This window comes from Triticum dicoccoides, chromosome 7B (assembly GCF_002162155.2).
Source record: "Triticum dicoccoides isolate Atlit2015 ecotype Zavitan chromosome 7B, WEW_v2.0, whole genome shotgun sequence".
Lineage (NCBI taxonomy): Eukaryota > Viridiplantae > Streptophyta > Magnoliopsida > Poales > Poaceae > Triticum > Triticum dicoccoides.
In genome coordinates this window covers 584296533-584318413 of record NC_041393.1, presented here as the reverse complement: position 1 = coordinate 584318413, position 21881 = coordinate 584296533, and the positions used below count along the sequence as shown (strand labels likewise).

At 44.4% G+C, this 21881-nt stretch overlaps 1 long non-coding RNA gene across 41 annotated transcripts; it reads left to right on the top strand.

Annotated features, from left to right (window-relative positions):
- The first annotated feature begins 481 nt into the window (after positions 1–481).
- Positions 482–7170, top strand: LOC119338490. Of its 41 annotated transcripts, none has more exons than XR_005164055.1 (10): positions 483–1021; positions 1276–2384; positions 2957–3658; positions 3751–3828; positions 3912–4020; positions 4294–4490; positions 4758–4845; positions 4917–4971; positions 5537–5578; positions 6074–7170. It is a non-coding gene; the product is annotated as an uncharacterized LOC119338490 (long non-coding RNA). The 41 variants fall into 41 exon arrangements; XR_005164053.1 differs by adding an exon at positions 5207–5297 and having other exon boundaries at positions 5537–7170; XR_005164040.1 differs by adding an exon at positions 5051–5107 and having other exon boundaries at positions 5207–7170.
- The last annotated feature ends 14711 nt before the right edge of the window (positions 7171–21881 follow it).

Below are 21881 nucleotides of genomic sequence, written 5' to 3'. Positions count from 1 at the left end.
GGGGGCGATGGCCCAGGTTCGCCCCCACGTAGCTCCGCCGCTGCACGCAAGCATGCTGAAGCTGCCTGAGATCGTGGTGGAGTAGGAATGTAGGATGGAACTACTATATATCAGCAAGCAGCAGCAGCAGTTCAAGAAGAAGCCTTTGCTGCTGCTGAAAATCGGTGGGAGGGGATGCTGCTTTCTTGTGTCCTCTCCCTGTTGATTGATCCGGCATCGAATTTTAACGTAAAAGGATGCTAGCCGACTTGCCTCCACGGAGCTCCCTCGATTTGATGCACTTCTGACCGTTCGATCATAGTCAATCTGGTCTTCTGGCTCTTCTCAGACGTCAGATCTTTACCTACAGTCAATCTGATTTTCACCCGTCGGTAGTTCTCCGTAGCCTATGACTGGTGGGCTCGTTGCTCACGTCTATTGGCCGGGTGAGACATTTCGACGTGCGAGCCAATCCTCCCCTCACGCGCGGCACACGGTGTATGGCACCGCACAAACCCTACCCCCGATCCATAGGTGTTTCACCCTTTCTTCCCCTTTCCTCCCCTTCCCTTCAGCCGCCACACCTCCTCTCACGTGCTTGCCGCCGCCACGGCCTCGCTGCGCCCGCCACTAGATCTGCGCCCTCGAGGGTGACGGCGAGCTGAAGACGATGAGCAGCGGCGCGTGGGGTTCGTGCAGGTCCTCGGCTCGCCCGTACCTCACCAGTCCGCCGGGCAAGCAAGCCCGTGGGAGACGAGCGCACGGAGGTCAGCGGCAAGTGCTCCAGAGAGGAGAGAAGGCGGCACTCTAGGTGGCGGCGCTGGGCCAGCAAAATCAGGTGGTGGCTGAGGTACACGAGAGCGAGGTGGTGCTGGAGCGCATGGGGGCCGGCAGCAAGTCGCCGAAAGTGCACAACCACTCCGACGAGGTGGTGGTGGCCTGCTTGCCCATGGTGAGCCATTGTTCTTTGCTCCTCTCTTCTCATGACAAGGTTTGACGGACACCGAAGCCGTCTGCTCCATCCGCCAGCATGCTCATAAAGGTAGTTATAGTGAGATTGATGTTCATATTAGCTTCAATGTTGTGACATTTTTATTCGATCTGAGTTGTAATCCACTATTTTTTAGATTTTACATTTTAGTAGCAATGGGTTTCCTGCTCTACTAGCTGTGACATTTTCCATGCCTTTTCTTTTAATATAGTATAACGTCCATGCTTATGGGTTCAATTTGACAAGCTTTTGTCACCTTCCATCCTGTTTTAAGCTCTGTTGATGAATGCTTTCTACCATGTTAGTGGGAGGGGAAGGAGGCCAACGACTAGGAGAAGGAGCATGGATCATAATCGATGTTATGGGTAAAACTGCTAACAAATTGCTGCATCATCATGGGTAAGGTGTCAATACTACTAGGTAGGCATAGTGAGTATTCCACTTATTATGTTCACCTTGACACGCTTCATGGATTGTATGAATTACTTTAAATATGTAAACCTACTTTGCTGTATGTTAGTTTTAGGATGGCAACTTGCCTTTTTTTTCATGCCTTGTTAACAGTTTTGGTTCTCACAGGGTTTGAGATGTGTAGATCCAGTTCGAAGGATCAGTTGCAGGTGAGTATGTAGTATCCTTATCTATTTCATATGCTTGACTCCACTTTCATTTTCCTATGATGTATACATCGGGCTCAGGGCTTTGGCCTGTTCCATCCAAGGTGTATCATGCTTTATCTGAAACTCAAGTCATTTGATGTTGTTGGGGCTTCTTTGATCGACATGAGAAAGAAGGCATATGTGATTTTTTTTAGGCCATCTGTCCAGGTAGTGACATTCTAATATGCAAGGAATGTGTTTATTTGATTTTTTTATTCTGACATACACTAAAGTAATCATGACCATCAGTAAAAGGAACACAGTCAAAACATGATTATATTTTGTCTTGGTATACCTCATTTAGTTGTCATTTGTATATTTCAAGGAAATTATTCAATTTTTAGTTATCTTTCCATTGCTATTTTCCCTTCTATGCTTATCGGATGGGTAGACAATCTTATAAGGGGATGCAATGGATTTTTGTATTTTGGATTCTCTGGACTGAATGGGTTATATTTTTAACCCATAAAAATTACTTTGACTCCAATATGATCAACTGTGACTCGGAATATTTTTCCCAATAGTATCGGACAACATTGTAGGCACCCACCCTCCAAAGCATACATTTGCATTATCTTATTTGATTATTGAACTAACTATCAACGATCATGTATATAGACTTCCCGGAGAAATAAACCAAGATGGGTATTATCTCGTACACCACAAGGAACCTGCCCTCCTGCTCAGGTTCTGTAGCCATGGCCCTCGAGTTAGCGGAGAATGGTTATGATGAAGACTCTGATTACGGTTCTTAGGTTTCTCTTCTTCTCCTTCTTCAAATTACATTATCCTCTTTATGATTTAGCTATTCAAGTTATCTCAAGATACTGCAGCCTAGAGAGTGCGTGCTTTAGATTTAGCAGCCATACATACTGAAAGGGACACCTTTGGACTCCCTTGCCTTGATTTTCAAAAGTATAATTACTCCATGTAAAGACTGCATCCATTTTGGTATATATGTGATACTGCAGGTGTAAATTCAGAAAATGGACCTTATGGTCTACCTTCAGTGTTTGCATACTGCATAAAACTGGAGTATCCTTGTGCTCATGTGAGCTTGCTATTATACCTTGCATTTGCATTAAAATGGAGAATTTTGTAACTAAGATCCTGGTCTTTGTTCTTTCTTACATGGGATCTCTATCTTAGCTTGCAACCAATGTCAATTATACTTACTGAAAGATGTTAGGTTTACAAATCTATTTAATGACCAATGGCAAAGCTTTGCCAGCATTATGTTAATCTGAAAGGTGTATCTACATTTTTAAAGTTGTGATTTTGGCCAATTACCACTCCTATTGATCTTTGGTTTCTGTCTTTGCTACAGATCCTATGTGCCTGCTTTATTATTCTGCTGCTGTGAAACAGGCCTTGTCGCCACCTCACTTGTCATCGTAGTCGTCCCTACCTCACTCCCCTCTGCCCTTGAGGCAAGGGTATGTACCTTACTTAATTCTTCACTGGAAATTCTTTGAATTGATATACAAGTATTTCAAACACTTCATCTATTGGGGAGCTGCTATATTTTCCTCCTGTTGTCCGGCCATCGCTTGATCTTTGCGTTCCACTCGTTCCACTCCTCCTATTGGTCATAGTTTGCCTCTGCCTTGCTGTGTGCCAAAGACAGATCCAGAAGATATGGTAACTACTGTTGATGGATTGATTTTATGTATAACTCATCTATTCATAATTTTATGTTAACTTAGTTGTTGTGTTTTTCTTTTCAAATGCTTTTGTTTTATGGGAGGCTGAGGGTTTTGGAATTATTTGTATGGGTGAGTTCTTTTTCTGTAAGTGTATTTTATTTTATATGTTGCTGACTGTTTTTGTAATTTATTCTTGTTCTTTTATGAAACCGAGAAGAAAGAAAAGAACAACGAGAAATTGTTTAGCTAAATAGGCAAAGCCGCTGATGTTTACTTGCTGTTTGTTGTAGACCCTTGATGGGTCATGCTTTTGGCTACCTTTTGCGTTCCTTGACATCATCGAAGTTGAAACAAGAAGAAGATGATGATGAAATCTTGCCGAGGTGCTCCTCTCTATTTTCCTGTTACTTTCTCCATCATTCACATGTAAATTTACTAATATTGGTTTTCTAAAGTCTAAGCATGATGTGTACAGATCTGAGGATGAAGAGAAGATATGGGTTAACTTTCAGAGTGATTGAGTTGGTCAAAAAATATGAAGCACATCAAAGGGGTACTATGCAATACCTAGAGCTCGAGTAGATATACATTATTCAATTCATATTTGATTCCAGTGGTTTTACTTCCATACAACAGGCTTGTTGCTTGGCTGCTATGGAGAAGGGTATTCTTTGAAGGAGTTGTAGACCTTTTGGATATATGCTTCAATTTGGACACTTTTTCAGTATGTATATGATATGGGCAGGTAAGAACGCAACTTGGTTTTGGCTCAAGTTTTACTAGCCTTTATGTCATACTCACATTTATGTTGCAGGTTACTTGTCTTTCAACCCGTTTGTTAAATTTATAGTGCATTTTTTATGGGGCAGGTTAAAGAGCCCCTGTTATTTTTCTTGGCTTTTATTTAGAAGGTGCCATATGATGGTACTAACTCTATTCTGCTATCACTTTCTACATCACTCACATTTAAATTTGCTAATATATGTTTTTTTAAACATGATATCTACGTAAAGGACAGACCCAGTGCATAGAAGCTCCCACACAAGGTGGGGTCTGGGGAGGGATTATAGGAACCTAGTCTTACCCCTGCAAAGTGCAATGCAGAGAGGCTGGTTCGAACCCAGGACCTCTTGGCACAAGTGGGGAGGACTTCACCACTGCGCCAGGCCTGCCCTCAAACATGATATCTACGTATCTGAGAATTTTTATTTGTGGGTAAGGATTCTGTATATTGATATGATGTATAAGAAAGAAAGAACTTATTGACTTATTTGGAGATTAGCTATGTAGTATAGGACTGTGATTTCCTGCAAAAAATAGTATAGGACTGTGATATTTTAAGAATTCACAAGAAGTATTTGGTATGTCCACATTTATATGATACATAGTCATGCATATCTCATCTCTTTTCCTGATCAAATGAAGCACAGGTCGTGGTAACTTTATCAGTTCCTTACATCTATTTGTGTAATGTCGATTCAGGAAATGAAAAACTTAATGTGGCTGGAGTTCTACGCGGATTAAATCTAATTATTCTTATATTTCAACTCCAATGACTCGGCCTCACATGGTAAGGCATGTTTTGTACAGGCAGTGAAAATAGGGTGCTCATTTTTATCTTACTGATTTGGATTTTGACAGTAGAATGCGGTTTTGGGCATGTGTTTCGGTTCATTGGGTTTCGACGGAATCAAAGGTCAGGAAAAATATATAGGTGTTAGTTCATTATCTTTTCAGGTTTCTTAATTATTCATACATTTGCATCTATGTTACAGGTGCTAGCTTTCATGGGTAGGATTTTTTTAGCATATTCAAATCTGTATTAGAATAAGGTTTCCCCCTTGGATGTTCCTTATGTATCCATATATTAGATTTTTGTGTGGTTCATTTGTTGCAAATATATAAATAATAATCTGATTGACTATATGCAGATTTGGTTTGAAATCTTAAAGCAGTCTCTGACAAGTTGTAGGTGAAGAAGATCATGTCCTAGCAGTTATATGCACGTGGAGTACATTTATTGTATGCATTTTGTTTAGAAGTATTCAGTTTCATAGCATAATCAAGTGTTTTTCAATACTCTCTCTCTCACACACACACAATGTCTTTAATTTCTGTTTTTTTAATGTATTGGCCTCTGAATGATCTGCATGGTATATATCTATATCGCTGAATGACCTCGACTTGTACCTTTGTGGTTTGCAAACACTAAAACATGTGTTGCTACAGAGTTATCTTAGTTTTGACGTTGATCGGTGCAGGTGGGTTCTCATGGTAGGATTTGATCCACTCGGATATCAATGGTACTGATACTTAAGTTGGCTTTCTTTAAAAAAATAAAGTATGTTATGTGTTAGTTTGGGCGCAAGCCTGTATCATGAATACATACTGCTCACAGTGCATTTGCATGAGAAGCCCTTCACAAGAAAAAACTATACATTCACATTTTTTTTGCGGAAACTATATATTTACTTATTATTCAGAGCTCACTGTATGAAATCCGAGTGGTGCTCAAGATGTTAATTAACTAGCTTTGTGAATGGGGTGGTGAAAAATACTGCTCACTTTATTTGTTTGGTCGCAAGCCTATATCATGTACACATACTGCTCAATTTATTTGAACCTTCAGAAAATAAATCAATTTGCTCAAGCCTTTCTGCTGTTGATTCCAGTTCATTGGAGTAACTTTAATATTTCTTCTCATTGCATCAATTAACATGAATGCAAAATAGATTTGTTGTCTTATGCTATCCCGTATCAGGGATGATGCCACTAAGTTGTTATAATTATGCTTGTAGTCCTTGTCGGAGTTTGGGTACTGCACTTTATAATGCAAAGGAATGGTATAAACTATAGCTGGTTCTTTCATGTAGTATGCCTTTTTCTATAATGTAAGTTATGGATGCGGTACTTCTTCGAAACCTTCATAATGCTTTTTGTCATGCAACAACTTGCTAACAAGTCCTGGTCTGTTGCAGTTGATTGCACATGTGGAGTGCTTCTGGATGCATTTATTGTCTCATGTCACAAGGATTTACAACTTTTACGAGAATGCGGGTGTAGAGTATTGATAATTCCAGATGGTTCACTTCCTACAATAGAGCACCCTACAGTACTATCAATTATTCAGTCAGAGAACCACACTATGCTGAATATATTGGTGGATCAGGTACATCGATAAGCACCCAATGTTCAGTCAGATGAAGAGAGTGAAAATATATCGGTGGATCAGGTACATTGATAAGCACCCAATGTTCAGTCAGATGAAGAGAGTGAAAACAGCGTTTACTCTGAATTTTCAGACAGAGTGGCGATGCAGCTGGAAGTTTGAGGCACTAGATTCCCCCTGATGGAGGAACAATCAAGTTAAATTTAGATGCTTCATTCTTTGCTGAGACTTGGAGGAGCTATATCGGGGCCATCGCCGGGGATCTTTTTTTGGTGTTTCTTCTATTTATCCAAGAGCATTGACAAATGTAGTTCCTTGGAAGAGGCTGAGGCTCAGGCGATGCTAGATGGATTGACAGCTCTGACATCTATGTACAACAATGTCTGTTTCCCAACTTCATGCGACATTAAGACCAGCTCTTCTTCTGTTCTTGTCCAAGTCCGGGCAGCAGAACCAGTATACCATCGCCCATGCCCTTGGTGTGTGTGTGCCAGAACTAAAGAGAACATACTCAAGATTGCAGATATCCCAGCGGAGTTACATGGGGCAGTTAAATCTGATTGTAAACAAGGTTCCCGAGTAGTTTCTACTCTGTATCTAAAACATGCATCCGATGGAAAAAACTTTTAATATTGTGATGTATTTCAGGAAGCGGATTAGGAGCACTCGGGTGCTCTACCCCCCTGTGTAGCACCCGAGAGCTCCTATGCATTTTCGTGCATTTCACTCCTTTTGTCATGGAAGTAGATAAGGCCTCACCGGTTCGGGTGTGACCGTGCTGTTGTGTCGCGTTCGTGTGATTTGATTTCTTAGCTGTGTTCTTAATATATTGATAGAAACACCAATTTCTAAAGCAAAATAAGGCATCCTTAACTTGTTTTATATGTCGTGTTAAGTATAAGCATGTTATTAAGCAAAATGATATGTATATTTTTTTTTATACAAAGGGATCTAAATTTTTACTATGCTTGCTTCCTCAAACAAAATACTACCAAAAAATGCACATATTTTTCAACACAATGTGGTTTTTGATGAGACTTTACGCTAGCAAATTGAAATGTGTTTATAGATGTTATTATAGACAACGGGCCTATTTTTATTATTATTATAGGGGGTTAAAATTGTTATCGTATGTACACCACTCCATCGGAGCTCATGGACGCTCCTTCATAAGAGGAACTATCATCGGATCCATCTGAGTTGCTGTCCGAGTTTTCGTCAGAGCCATTGTCGGCGCTTCCATCAGAACTGATATCCACAGGCTCAGTTTGAGATCCCCTCATGCTCAACTGTCGCACTGACCTACGACACCATCGATTCTCAATCAAAACAATGGCAGCTTATAAATAACCATCAATTTACTTCCATATGAGTGCATCCCTAAACAGAAAGGATCGCAACACAAGATCTATAATGCCTAAAAAACGAGCCAAAAGGAGTGGGAATCGCCACAAAAAAGAGGGGACATGCAAGATCGAGATAGATGGACGTAAATCCATGCATGCAGACAAATCCGAAATCAAAAGAGGCGAGAAATCACACCGGTCGCGGCTGACGAAACACCTCTGTCACCCAGCTAAGGAACCGAGAAAGAAAGGAAGGGGATACACAGTCTTCGCTGGCTCCGCCCCCTGCCGCTTCATATTCAGCTCCTCACGGGCCACAGATATCGCTCTACGTGGGCTGGGCTAAATAATATATGGGCTATTCTAATACCTCCTGATCCCTATATCTCCCTATATGCACAACAAAGACATGTTTTTTTCTTAGGTTTATTATCTTTTCCCCTCTTTTTTTGCAGGAAATATATGCATGGTCAGGTTTCTCATCATGATAACCATGTTTTCAAACTTACTAAAAAAATACAACCATGCCAACTTTACTCTCTCATCATAGTGGCCATATTTTCAAACTGAACATATTCATATCATGCAAATTTTCCCTTTTCCCAGACTATTATTTAACAACGTAATAAACATGTTTACAAAATAGCATGATTTAGTTGAAGGTTCTTGCAACATGAAACTATTTTCATCGACAACATGTCTTCAGCAGGTCTCTGCGTCATTTGGCGCAACGGGTCAACTAGTAACAGTAGAAATGGGATCGTAACGTCCTAGTGGGCTCCTTTTAAGAGAAGTTCGTGTTTGTTTTCTGTTGGCTAAGGTGTACCTTACTTGAGTTTTGTTTATCAAAGAGAAGTCTACCATGAATGTCACATGGATTTTTGTCTTAAACTGGTACTCCCTCCGTTCGGAATTACTTATCGCGAAAATGGATGTATCTAAACGTAATTTTAGTTCTAGATACATTCATTTCCGAGACAAGTAATTCCGAACAAAGAGAGTAGAATAAAACAGCAATGCTACGTGTTTCGTAAATCTTCTTCAATTTCGACTACAAATATATGGAAACATAATTGCCTTCATAAGATCAAAATAGATTGGAATTACTAGATTCCAAACCACCGGCAGATACCTAGTGTTGGATTGGATTGAGCAGCCGTGATCTTCGTTTGATTTGTCTTTCATTTCTGCACCATCCCCCGTCCAACGTGCGACGTGCTAAAAACCAGTTTGTAGCGCTCCTATCGTCTGATTTGGCGCGGCGGGCAACGCTGGCTCCAGCAGCCGCGGTAAAATGCAACGCGCAAAAATGCCCCGCGCGCGAGCAGCCGGCATATGCTATATGTTGCATTTTGGACACAAAATGAATTTCAGACATCATAAAACAAAGACATGGCATATAATTTAAATCACACAAACAAGTTGATGACTAAAAGTTCATGCCCACAAGTTCAAATTCATGCCCACAACATTATCCAACCAAGTTTAAAAATGCAAACCAAGTTCATGACACAAACGAAAGGCACAACAATCAAGCCACATCCTCGTCTTCATCCTCATCTTCCTCTGATTCATCCGACTCCTCCGAAGACGATTCTTCCTCCTCCTCTTCATTGTCGCACGCCGCATCCTCATCACGTGAAGCTCGGAAGGTGTTGGCAAGATATTCAACGACATCTTCATGTGAAGGTGTGTGAGGCACACCGGTGGCGTCCGGAGGTGCACCCATGCCTCCAATGAGAGACGCAAAACTCATGCCTCCCATGCCGGCCATGCCGCCCGGAGGTGCTCCGAAGCCACCCATGGGACCCATGCCGCCCATGGTAGCTCCGAAGTCACCCATGCCTCCCATGTCGTCGCGCCCGTCGCATGCCCTGCAAGCTTTTTCCTTGACGGTTTCGAGGAGCCGGAGCCGTCCGCCGCCTTTTTCTTATTCGCGGATGTCTTGCCCCTTCTTCGGTCCCGCCGCATTTCGGAGCTTCGCGAGGGGGCACATGGCTTTACGGCGCGACGCCACCCACTGCCGAGGTCATCCGCGGCGGCATGAAGAGGCCGCGCGTGATGCTGGTGCTTGGAGGAGCTCCGGCGGGGGCGAAGCCAAAGCTCCCCGCGCTAGGGTTTGTATCGGCGGCGGCCGCGACGACGGCGATGGAGGGGTCGCGGCTGTAGGAAGGGGTGAGGGGGGTGCCGGCGCGGGCGTCCATCGGGTCACAATTCGTCGGTGACGGCGTGTGCGGGGCAAAGGTGGCGCGGCGAAGAGAGTGCGGCGCGAGCGCTCGAGTGTGTCGCGCGCGATGATGATTCGGACCGCGCGCCCAACTCTATATGCCCGCGTGCGCTTGTTGCGGGTCTGCTGAAACCCCTCTACCTATTGCACGCGCGCTAAAAAGGGCAAATTTGCGGCGCGGTGCTCATTTAGCGTGACTGTTGGAAATGCTCTAAGCGGCCGAACGCTGCAAGTGCAGGTCATGCTAGTAGTGTTTCCTGCGCACGCTGCTAGTAACGTGTTACCAGTGCGCCGCTCGGACACTGCTAGCAGGTAACTTCCAACGCCGCTAACGAGGGAATCATGTACTAGTGTAATGTTATTTTCTTGTGGAGTCTTTCAATATATATTTATGAGTTAATTACACCTGGGTATGTAAACTTGCGCGGCGGTAACGAATTCATACACAAACAAAAAAACAAAAAAAATCAGACATTAACTCTGATGCGGACTCATTAAGGCCCAAATGGCATCCAAAGTGGACACATGTGCTGCCATGCACGCCTGGGTCGGTCCACTGTGCCATGCATTTTTTGCAGATAACCGCCCCCCAGTTTCATTGAAACTGACCCTCCGCCCATTCCTCTGTATCCCCAATCCCTTTCTCCAGATCCCTAACTGCTGCGGACGGCCAAGGCGACGCGGCGGTCGCCCTTCTCGTGAGACCATGGAGGGAACGACTGTTGGGGAACGTAGTAATTTCAAAAAAAATCCTACGCACACGCAAGATCATGGTGATGCATAGCAACGAGAGGGGAGAGTGTTGTCCACGTAACCTCGTAGACCGAAAACGGAAGCGTTAGCACAACGCGGTTGATGTAGTTCTACGTCTTCACAATCTGACCGATCCAAGTACCTAACGTACGGCACCTCCGAGTTCAGCACACGTTCAGCTCGATGACGTCCCACGAACTCCGGTCCAGCAGAGCTTTGCGGGAGAGTTTCGTCAGCACAACGGCGTGATGACGATGTTGATGACTCTACCGACGCAGGGCTTCGCCTAAGCAGCACTACGATATTGTCGAGGTGGAATATGGTGGAGGGGGGCACCGCACACGGCTAAGAGATCAATGATCAATTATTGTGTCTAGAGGTGCCCCCTGCCCCCGTATATAAAGGATCAAGGGGGAGGGGGCGGCCGGCCAGGAGAGGGTGTGCCAGGGAGGAGTCCTACTCCCACCGGGAGTAGGACTCCTTCCTTTCCTAGTCCAAGTAGGAGAGGGGAAGGAAGGCAGAGAGGAGAGGAAGGAAAGGGGGGGGGGCGCTGTCATGGTTCTAAGCCTGACAGTAGAAAGGGAGGTAGGTATGGAGAGGCAAGATCTTAGCTATGGTGAAGATGTACACACGAGATTTACGAGTTCAGACCCTTCTCTGAGGAAGTAATAGCCCTATGTCTCGGTGCCCGCAGGCGATCGATTGGATTATGTGTGTTGTATTACAGAGAGTGCGAACCCTTGTGCCAGAGGAGAGGGGTGGCTTATATAGAGTGCGCCAGGACCCCATCCTGCCTCCATTACAAGGGAACTAATGTACATAAAGTAAGGGGCGTTACTGGTAACGCCAGCATTAAGTACTCTTAATGCTCATGAAGACTAAGGAGTGAATATCTGGCCATTGTGCGTCCTACCGACTCATGGTATTCGACGTGGTCGAGTGGTTCCCATATGGTCGAGTGAAGGTAGAGAATTCTGGTCAAGTGATTGCATTGTCGAGTGGATTCTTGGTCTTCTCATTCTTCTGGGGTAGTGACCTTGGGTAGGGTGTGTAGGTCAGGCCTATGACCCTACCCCAGGTCTGTATCCTCATCAGTATCCCCCGAATGGATTAAGGTGTGAGTGCAATGTAGGTTGAAATTGAACATGTTCCGAGCTTTGGGACTCCGAGAGTGCTTTCTGTAAGTCTGAACGCCTGCGTTGATATTTGGCGTCGGCTCAGTTGCCTTGATCCATTCAGCGGACAGTCAAATGAACTGTGGGTCTCTTGTGCCGAGTGTTATGCTGGAGCGCGGGATCTTTGGGTGCGATTGTCTGCAGCGTATCCTGGATTTCGCGGGATACGAAATTTTGGGGGAGCGCGCCAAATGGGGGAGGCCGAAGCGGGCGGAGCGGATAAGCAGTGATTCCTCGATTCCCGAGCCGCCTTTTTCGCCACGTACACTACGCGCGACTATTGAGGGATTTGACGGGATCGCCTGGCCCCACTCGTCAGTCACTCAGAAATGACCTCTTATAAGGCGACCGGACCGAGCGTCTGCACTGTGCGCATTTTCTCTTCTTCCTCCTTTATCTGCTTCTCCGCCGCACCTTACCCTTCCGCTCCGACGCCGCTACCCCGTCGCTATGGTGAAGGACAAGACGGCGGCGCTAGAGCACGCAAAGAATACGAAGGATGTGGCGAAGGGCAAGAAGCAGCAACGCGGGTCGTCGTCGCGCGCGGGGCTGCTGCCGGGATGGATCCAGGGAGATTGGATCTAGTCTTCGATTCAGCAGGCGGACCTGGACGAGCTGATGGAGTCGGGGCTGATCGCCAAGGGAGCGGCGAGGCTGTCGGAGGGGGAGATGAGTCCTCAACCTCCATCGGGTGAGTGCGTTCTGCTCGCCACCCACGTCGACCGTGGCTTTTCGCTTCCCCCGCATCCTTTCTTCCGGGGGTTTCTGAACTTTTTTGGCTCTCAACTCCACCATTTCTCCCCCAACACCATTACACATTTAGCTGCTTTCGTGTCGATGTGCGAGAACTTCTTGGGGTGTCGACCGCACTGGGGTCTTTTCAAACACATCTTCACTATTCATTCCCAGTCTGTAAAAAAGGCCAAGTCGAGTGACTCAAAAACCCATGTTATCCAGATGTGTGGGGGTTTAGGCATCCAAAAGAGAAAATGGAGTGCCTTTCCTGCCATGACCCTTCCCGACTCTGTTAGAGGCTGGCAGTCGACCTGGTTCTATTTCCAGGATGTCGCGACCCGTGGTCAGTCGACCGGTCTCCCCCACTTCTTGTTTAACCAAGTCCAGACTCCTGCTCCACTAAAAGTGACTGTTGGTGAGATCATGGAGACGAGGATGTTGGTGGACAGGGTGGTTCAGCTTATCAACGATGGCGTCATGGGTCTGGATCTGTTGGAGGTGTTCCTTAGTCGACGCATCCAGCCCCTCCAGGCCCGCGATCACCTGATGTGGCTGTATTCCGGGCCGGACGACACCGCTCGGACCCATCCGGAAGAAGTGCCGCCTGCAACAGTAGCCTCGTGGCTGAGGAGCATCACAGGCAATCAGGACAACCCCAGAGGGTCTAGGCGAGTCGTTCCCTTCAGCAGCGCAAATCCACCCGACAAGGTTCTCTTTTTGTTCCGACTGTTTCTCATTCATGCTCCAACTGCACTTGATATTGACCAACCCTCGTTTGACCAATTTGCTTTGTAGGTGTTCACTGAGATGCATTCGATGCCCAACGGTGAACAGGCCTTGGAACAGGCCCAGAAGGGGGAGGACAACACGGAGGGTAGTGTCGAGTGGGATTCTCAGGGAAGTGACGAGGAGGAGGAGAGCGAGGAATCAGACGAGGAGGAGGAAGTCGACTCGCCGCCACACTCTGAACGTTGATCCAAACAGCAGCATGATCCGGTCGGCGGGCGTGGAAAAGGCGTGGGTCCGAGTGTCGATACTCAGAAGCACACTCGGACATCGACTCCGGAGCCGACGGAGAAGGTGGCCAAGCAGCCTAAAGTTGCTCCCCCCAAGACTCGGAAGACCTTGCTGCGAATCAAGATGGACGTCCCCATTGCCTCAGGGTGAGTATCTTGTTTAAGTTTCTGTAAGTTGACTGAAAGTTTTCTTGATCTGACCGACCAACTCTTGTGTCCTTTCATCCCTACCTCTGCTACCACCGACATGGATGTTGACAAGGCGCCAGGAGACGAAGAAGCCACCTCACAAGCTGGTAAGTTCATTAACTCAGCTCTGCTTAACCGAGTGGGCGGTCGGTTGAATGAAAATCTGATATTTCTCTTCTTATGTAGCTCCGCAAGACGTCGTTGTGCTTCCTGACAACAAAGAAGAAGTAGCGCCTCTACGAGAGAGGAGGAAGAAGAGTGGAGGTTCGAGCAGGAGGAGGCTTGAAGTCCAAATCCCTCAGTCGACACTGGTGCAGTCGACACCGGCGCCTGAGGCGATGGTTCAGGCTAACGTCACGTTTGCTAACCTGTTGACGACTGATCGTCCGTCGGGGTCGACTGCACAGACGCCCGCTGCACCGGTGAAACTCCACCCATCTGATCCAGCAACTGCTTCGACCCCTCTGGAGCCATCCCTCTTTGCTGCATATCAAACTCCGGACGACTCGCCGAGTGCCGCTAGGGAAGCTCTTCGCCAGGCGAATCTTGTCATGGAGCAGGTGAAAGTGATGCATGAAGCTAGTAAGATAGCCTACAATGCCAGCACTGCCCTTCAGACCAATGTCCAGGTCAGTAGAATTTTGACCGAATCTTTGAGCGTTACTTTATATCTAATCACCCACTGGGTGTTCCTTCGATTAGAACTCAGGAGATCTTCAATTTTGCACTTTCCGAATCAGTGGGGGCACGTCGAGTGCACCGACTGGGTGTAGTCCCCGAGACCACGGTCGGTTGATGGCAGTCGAATGGGGTCTGATAATACATCTCTCTGTCCTCTCTTTTTTTTGAACTCATGTTGAGTATTGATCTGATCCAGTGGGGGCACACTAAGTGCACCCGCTGGGTGTAGTCCCCGAGACTACTGTTGAATATTTGATTCGGCAGTAGTCTTAGAGTAAATCTTTTTCTTCACAGTCCCTTATTTCTGTCGACTGAAATGCTTGTCTTTCCCACTGCTGAGGTCTTGTGATCTTGGAGCTCGGCTCACCGAGTTGAAGAAGAAGCATATCAGCGTTGAACTTGACCTCGAATTGACGAAGAAGAACCTGAAGACTTCCCAACAAGAAACGACCATCATGGGAGGTAACCATTCGAATGTTTCGTCTGGTGGACTTTCCGTTGCCTTTCTTTCAGTCTCTTTGAACCGAGTGACTTCACATAAGCAGATGTGCATAGTGAAAATCGCCAACTCCAGTCTCGTCTGAAGAGTGTTGTTTCTTTAGAGAGGATGAAGGAAGCTTTGGAGCAGAAGGATCTGGATCTGGCGGCTTCTCAGAAGGAGGCACGCGAGAAGACGAAGCTCGCGGACCAGAAGCTGGCTTCAGTCGGCAAGTTGGAGGATGAGAACGCGAAATTGAAGACGGCTGTCTCGGACGCCAATCATGAAGTCGAACAACTGAGGAAGGACAAGGAGAATCTGACCGCTGAAGTTGATGGTCTCAAGACCAAGACGGGCAAGCTAGAGTCTCATTTGGAACAACTTGCAGCGAAACTCGTCTCGAAGCTTGAAGGTATGACTGTTCCGTTAGATAACTGTTGTCAACTGAAATTTATGATACTGTCGACTCGAAGCCAAGACTGGACGAGTCAAGACAGGTCTCGACCCCATCAACTGTCCTATGAAAGACGAAGTCACGATGAACTTGCTTCGATTGGAATCACGCTTGGACGGTGCAGTCGACTATCAGGCTCGGCTGAAGGCGGCGATGGCTCGAGTGGACACCGAACTCTGGCCTCAGGCAGAAATGTCTCAAGACCTCGAGTCTTTAATGACTCGGCTGAATCAGATTCCAGGTCGAGTGCAAGAGTGGAAGAAATCTGCTGCCCACTGTGGTGCTGACGTCACCTTGTCTTTGGTCCGAGTGCACTGCAAGGAAGCTAAGGATGACAAGCTGACAGCTCTCAAAGTGGAAAACACTAAGAAGCATTCCTTCCAGGACTTCATGGACACTTTCCTTGAGGCAGCCACTCGCATCGCCGATAGCATCGACCTGGACAGCTTCTGCGACCCGGCCAGTCCTTCTCCTGCCGAGTGATTAAAAAACACTATGCCACCGCTTTTATTTGCCTCGGAATGCTGAGTGGATTTGTAACCGTTAAAACTCCTTCGGGCCTGATGCCTGAGCACTTTATTCTGCGGTTAAGAACCTCTGAATTTATCATCTCATATATTGCGTCTGCCTTCGACCGAAACCTGTTTTTCTCTCGAACTGCTGTTTGTTTGCTTAATGCAGCTTCTGGAAGAGGAGGGCCAGTCGCCTGATCAATGATTTTGCGTTCCAGTCGACTGGATGGGTGATCCTTGAGCAGCATTGAATAGCTTATCAGTAAGGCACTCAACAACGGTCTTGATGTTCCGGTCGACAGATCGGGTGATCCTCGAGTAGCATTGATCATCTCCTCCGCAAGGCACTCTGCAATGGTCTTGACGTTCCAGTCGACCGATCAGGTGATCTTTGAGTATCATTGATCAGCTCATCAGCAAGGCACTCAGCAATGGTCTTGACGTTCCAGTAGACCGATCGGGTAATCCTTGAGTAGCATTGATCAGCTCATCAGCAAGGCACTCAGCCATGGTTTTGACGTTCCAGTCGACCGATCGGGTGATCCTTGAGTAGCATTGATCAGCTCATCAGCAAGGCACTTAGCAATGGTCTTGACGTTTGACTCGACCGATCGAGTGATCCTTGAGTAGCATTGACCAGCTCATTGATGTCTACTACACAACCTTCTTCTTGTAGACGTTGTTGGGCCTGCAAGTGCACAGGTTTGTAGGACAATAGCAAATTTCCCTCAAGTGGATGACCTAAGGTTTATCAATCCGTAGGAGGCGTAGGATGAAGATGGTCTCTCAAACAACCCTACAACCAAATAACAAAGAGTCTCTTGTGTCCCCAACACACCCAATACAATGGTAAATTCTATAGGTGCACTAGTTCGGCGAAGAGATGAAGATACAAGTGCAAAATAGATAGTAGATATAGGTTTTTGTAATCTGAAATAATAAAAACAGCAAGGTAACAAGTGGTAAAAGTGAGCGTAAACGGTATTGCAATGGTAGGAAACAAGGCCTAGGGTTCATACTTGCACTAGTGCAAGTTCTCTCAACAATAATAACATAGATAGATCATATAACAAGCCCTCAACATGCAACAAAGAGTCACTCCAAAGCCACTGATAGCGGAGAACAACCGTAGAGATTATGGTAGGGTACGAAACCACCTCAAAGTTATTCTTTCGGATCGATCTATAAAAGAGTTCGTACTAGAATAACACCTTAAGACACAAATCAACCAAAACCCTAATGTCACCTAGATACTCCATTGTCACCTCAAGTATCCGTGGGCATGATTATACAATATGCATCACACAATCTCAGATTCATCCAACCAACATAAAAGTACTTCAAAGAGTACCCCAAAGCTACTACCGGAGAGTCAAGAACGTGTGCCAACCCCTATGCATAGGTTCCCAATGTCACGAAACCCGCAAGTTGATCACCAAAACATACATCAAGTGGCACATGATATCCCATTGTCACCACAGATAATCATGGCAAGACATACGTCACGTGTTCTCATAAAAGACTCAATCCGATAAGATAACTTCAAAGGGGAACTCAATTCATCACAAGAGAGTAGAGGGGGAGAAACATCATAAGATCCTACTACAATAGAAAAGCTCGGGATACATCAAGATCGTGCCATAGAGGAACACGAGAGAGAACACGAGAGAGAGAGATCAAACAGATAGCTACTGGTACATACCCTCAGCCCCGAGGGTGAACTACTCCCTCCTCGTCATGGATAGTGCCGGGATGATGAAGATGGGCTCCGGTGATGGGATCCCCCTCCGGCAGGGTGCCAGAACAGGGTCTTGATTGGTTTTTGGTGGCTACAGAGGCTTGCGGCGGCGGAACTCCCGATCTATCTTCTGTTCTGGAAGTTTTAGGGTACAAGAGTATATATGGGTGCAGGGGGTACGTCGGAGGAGCTACGGGGGCCCCATGAGGCAGGGGGCGCGTCCAGGGGGTGCCCCCACCCTCGTGGACAGCCCGTATCTCCCCTTGCGTGCACTCCAAGTTCACTGGGTTGTTTTCCTTCCAAAAATAACTTCTCAAGTTGATTTCGTTCCGTTTTGACTCCGTGTGATATTCCTTTTCCTCGAAACACTGAAATAGGCATAAAACAGCAAATCTGGGTTGGGCCTCCGATTAGTAGGTTAGTCCCAAAAATAATATAAAAGTGGATAATAAAGCCCAATATTGCCTAAAACAGTAGATAAAGTAGCATGGAGCAATCAAAAATTATAGATACGTTGGAGATGTATCAAGCATCCCCAAGCTTAATTCCTACTCGTCCTCGAGTAGGTAAATGATAAAAAAGAATTTTTGATGCGGAGTGATACTTTGGCATAAGTTCAATGTAAATCTTCTTAATTGTGACATGAATATTCAGATCCGAAAGATTCAAGACAAAAGTTCATATTGACATAAAAGTAATAATACTTCAAGCATACAGATTAAAGCAATCATGTCTTCTCAAAATATCATGGTTAAAGAAACTTATCCCTACAAAATCATATAGTCTGGCTAAGCTCTATCTTCATCACACAAAGTATTTAATCATGCACAACCCCGATGACGAGCCAAGCAATTGTTTCACACTTTAGAAATTTCAAACTTTTTCAACTTTCACGCAATACATGAGCGTGAGCCATGGACATAGCACTATAGGTGGAATAGAATGGTGGTTATGGAGAAGACAAAAAAAGAGACGATAGTCTCACATCAACTAGGCGTATCAACGGGCTATGGAGATGCCCATTAATAGATATCAATGTGAGTGAGTAGGGATTGCCATGCAACGGATGCACTAGAGCTATAAGTATATGAAAGCTCAACAAAAGAAACTAAGTGGGTGTGCATCCAACTTGCTTGCTCACGAAGACCTAGGGCACTTTTGAGGAAGCCAATCATTGGAATATACAAGCCAAGTTCTATAATGAAAGATTCCCACTAGTATATGAAAGTGACAACATATGAGACTTTCTATCATGAAGATCATGGTGCTACTTTGAAGCACAAGTGTGGTAAAAGGATAGTAGCATTGTCCCTTCTCTCTTTTCTCTCATTATTTTATTTTATTTTTATTTTGGTGGGCTTCTTTGGCCTCTTTTTTTTATTTGGGCTTCTTTGGCCTCTTTTATTTTTCATAAAGTCCGGAGTCTCATCCCGACTTATGGGGGAATCATAGTCTCCATCATCCTTTCCTCACTGGGACAATGCTCTAATAATGATGATCATCACACTTTTATTTTTTCTTACAACTCAACAATTACAACTCGATACTAGAACAAAATATGACTCTATATGAATGCCTCCGGCGGTGTACCGGGATATGCAATGAATCAAGAGTGACATGTATGAAAGAATTATGAACGGTGGCTTTGCCACAAATACAATGTCAACTACATGTTCATGCAAAAAGCAATATGACAAAAGTAATGTGTGTCATATGAACGGAACGGTGGAAAGTTGCATGGAAATATATCTCGGAATGGCTATGGAAATGTCATGATAGGTAGGTATGGTGGCTGTTTTGAGGAAGGTATATGGTGGGTGTATAATACCGGCGAAAAGTGTGCGATATTAGAGAGGCTAGCAATGGTGGAAGGGTGAGAGTGCGTATAATCCATGGACTCAACATTAATCAAAATAACTCATGCACTTGTTGCAAAAATTTAGAAGTCATCAAAAACCAAAGCACTACATGCATACTCCTAGGGGGATAGATTGGTAGGAAAAGACCATCGCTCGTCCCCGACTGCCACTCATAAGGAAGACAATCAATAAACAAAATTGTGTTCCGACTTCATCACAAAGCGGTTCACCATGCGTGCATGCTACGGGAATCACAAACTTCAACACAAGCATTCTTTAAATTCATAATCACCCCAACTAGCATTGCTTTGATATTATCACCTCCATATCTCAAAACAATTAGCAAGCATCAAACTTATCTTAGTATTCAACGCACTCAAAAGAAAGTTTCACATATCTTGGATACCAAGTATATTATATTTAAGCAAAATACCATGCTATTAACAACTCTCAAAATAATCTAATTTAAGCATGAGAGATCAATAGTTTCTTTAAAACAAATCCACCACCGTGCTCTAAAAGATCTAATGAAGCACTAGAGTAAAAATTATCACGCTCAAAAGATAAAAGTGAAGCACATAGAGTATTCTAGCAAATTCCAATTTGTGTATGGATCTCTCTCATTAAAGGATTTCAGATATTGATACTTCATTCAAAAAGAAAGCAAAGCTAAAGAAAACTACAATGCAAGGATAGCACAACTCATGTGAAGAAGCAAAAACTTAGGCTCAACTGATACTAACCGATAGTTGTTGAAGAGGAAAGGTGGGATGCCTACCGGGGCATCCCCAAGCTTAGATGCTTGAGACTTCTTGAAATATTATCTTGGGGTGCCTTGGGCATCCCCAAGCTTGAACTTTTGTGTCTCCTTAATTCCTCTCATATCATGGTTTCTCTTTTTATCAAAAGCTTCATTCACAACAAACTCAACAAGAACTCGTGAGATAGGTTAGTATAAACCAATGTAAAACCTTATCATTTTCTACTGTAACAAATTACTTAAATTATTATTCAACATTTCATACTAAATGCCTCTGCATATTTAATACTCCTATCCTCAAAAAGAATCATTAAACAAGCAAACATACGCAAACAATGCAACCATAACAGCAATCTGCCAAAACAGTACAGTCTGTAAAGAATGCAAGAGTATCAATACTTCCCTGACTCCAAAAATTATGAACTAAAATTCCCACTGTAATAAATTTATCCTATCTTAATATGCAAAAATATTCAACATTATACCATTCTCTGACTTTTCTAGGGAATTTTTGCAACAGCGGTAAACTTCCTATTTTCAAACAACAACATGCATACTAGTAAAATAAGCATGGCAAAGGCTATCCTTGACCTTTTTATTGAACCTAAAGATGTAGAACACTATTCTAACTAACAGTAAACAAAAACTAACAAAATAAAATGACGCTCCAAGCAAAATACATATCATGTGGTGAATAAAAATATAGCTTCAAGTAAAGTTATCGATGAACGAAGACGAAAGAGGGGATGCCTTCCGGGGCATCCCCAAGCTTAGGCTCTTGGTTGTCCTTGGATATTACCTTGGGATGCCTTGGTAATCCCCAAGCTTAGGCTCTTTCCACTCCTTATTCTATAGTCCATTGAATCCTTACCCAAAACTTGAAAACTTCAACCACACAAAACTCAACACAAAACTCGTAAGCTCCGTTAGTATAAGAAAGTAAAACCACCACTTAGGTACTGTAATGAACTCATTCTAAATTCATATGGGTATAATATCTACTGTATTCTAACTTATCTATGGTTCATACCCTCCGATACTACTCATAGATTCATCAAAATAAGCAATCAACACATAGAAAACAGAATCTGTCAAAAACAGAACAGTCTGTAGTAATCTGTATAAAATGTATACTTCTGGAACCCCTAAAATTATTAAATAAATTTCTGGACCTGATAAATTTGTATATTAATCATCTGCAAAAATAATCAACCTAAAATCACTCTCCAGTAAAAAATGGCAGCTAATCTCGTGAGCGATAAAGTTTCTGTTTTTTACAGCAAGATCACATAAACTTCACCCAAGTCTTCGCAAAGGTTCTACTTGGCACTTTATTGAAACAAAAGCTATAAAACATGATTAATAAAGTAGCATAATCATGTGGACACACAAAAACAGTAAGGGTAAATATTGGGTTGTCTCCCAACAAGTGCTTTTGTTTTATGCCTTTCTAGCTAGGCATGATGATGACAATGATGCTCACATAAAAGATAAGAATTGAAACATAAAGAGAG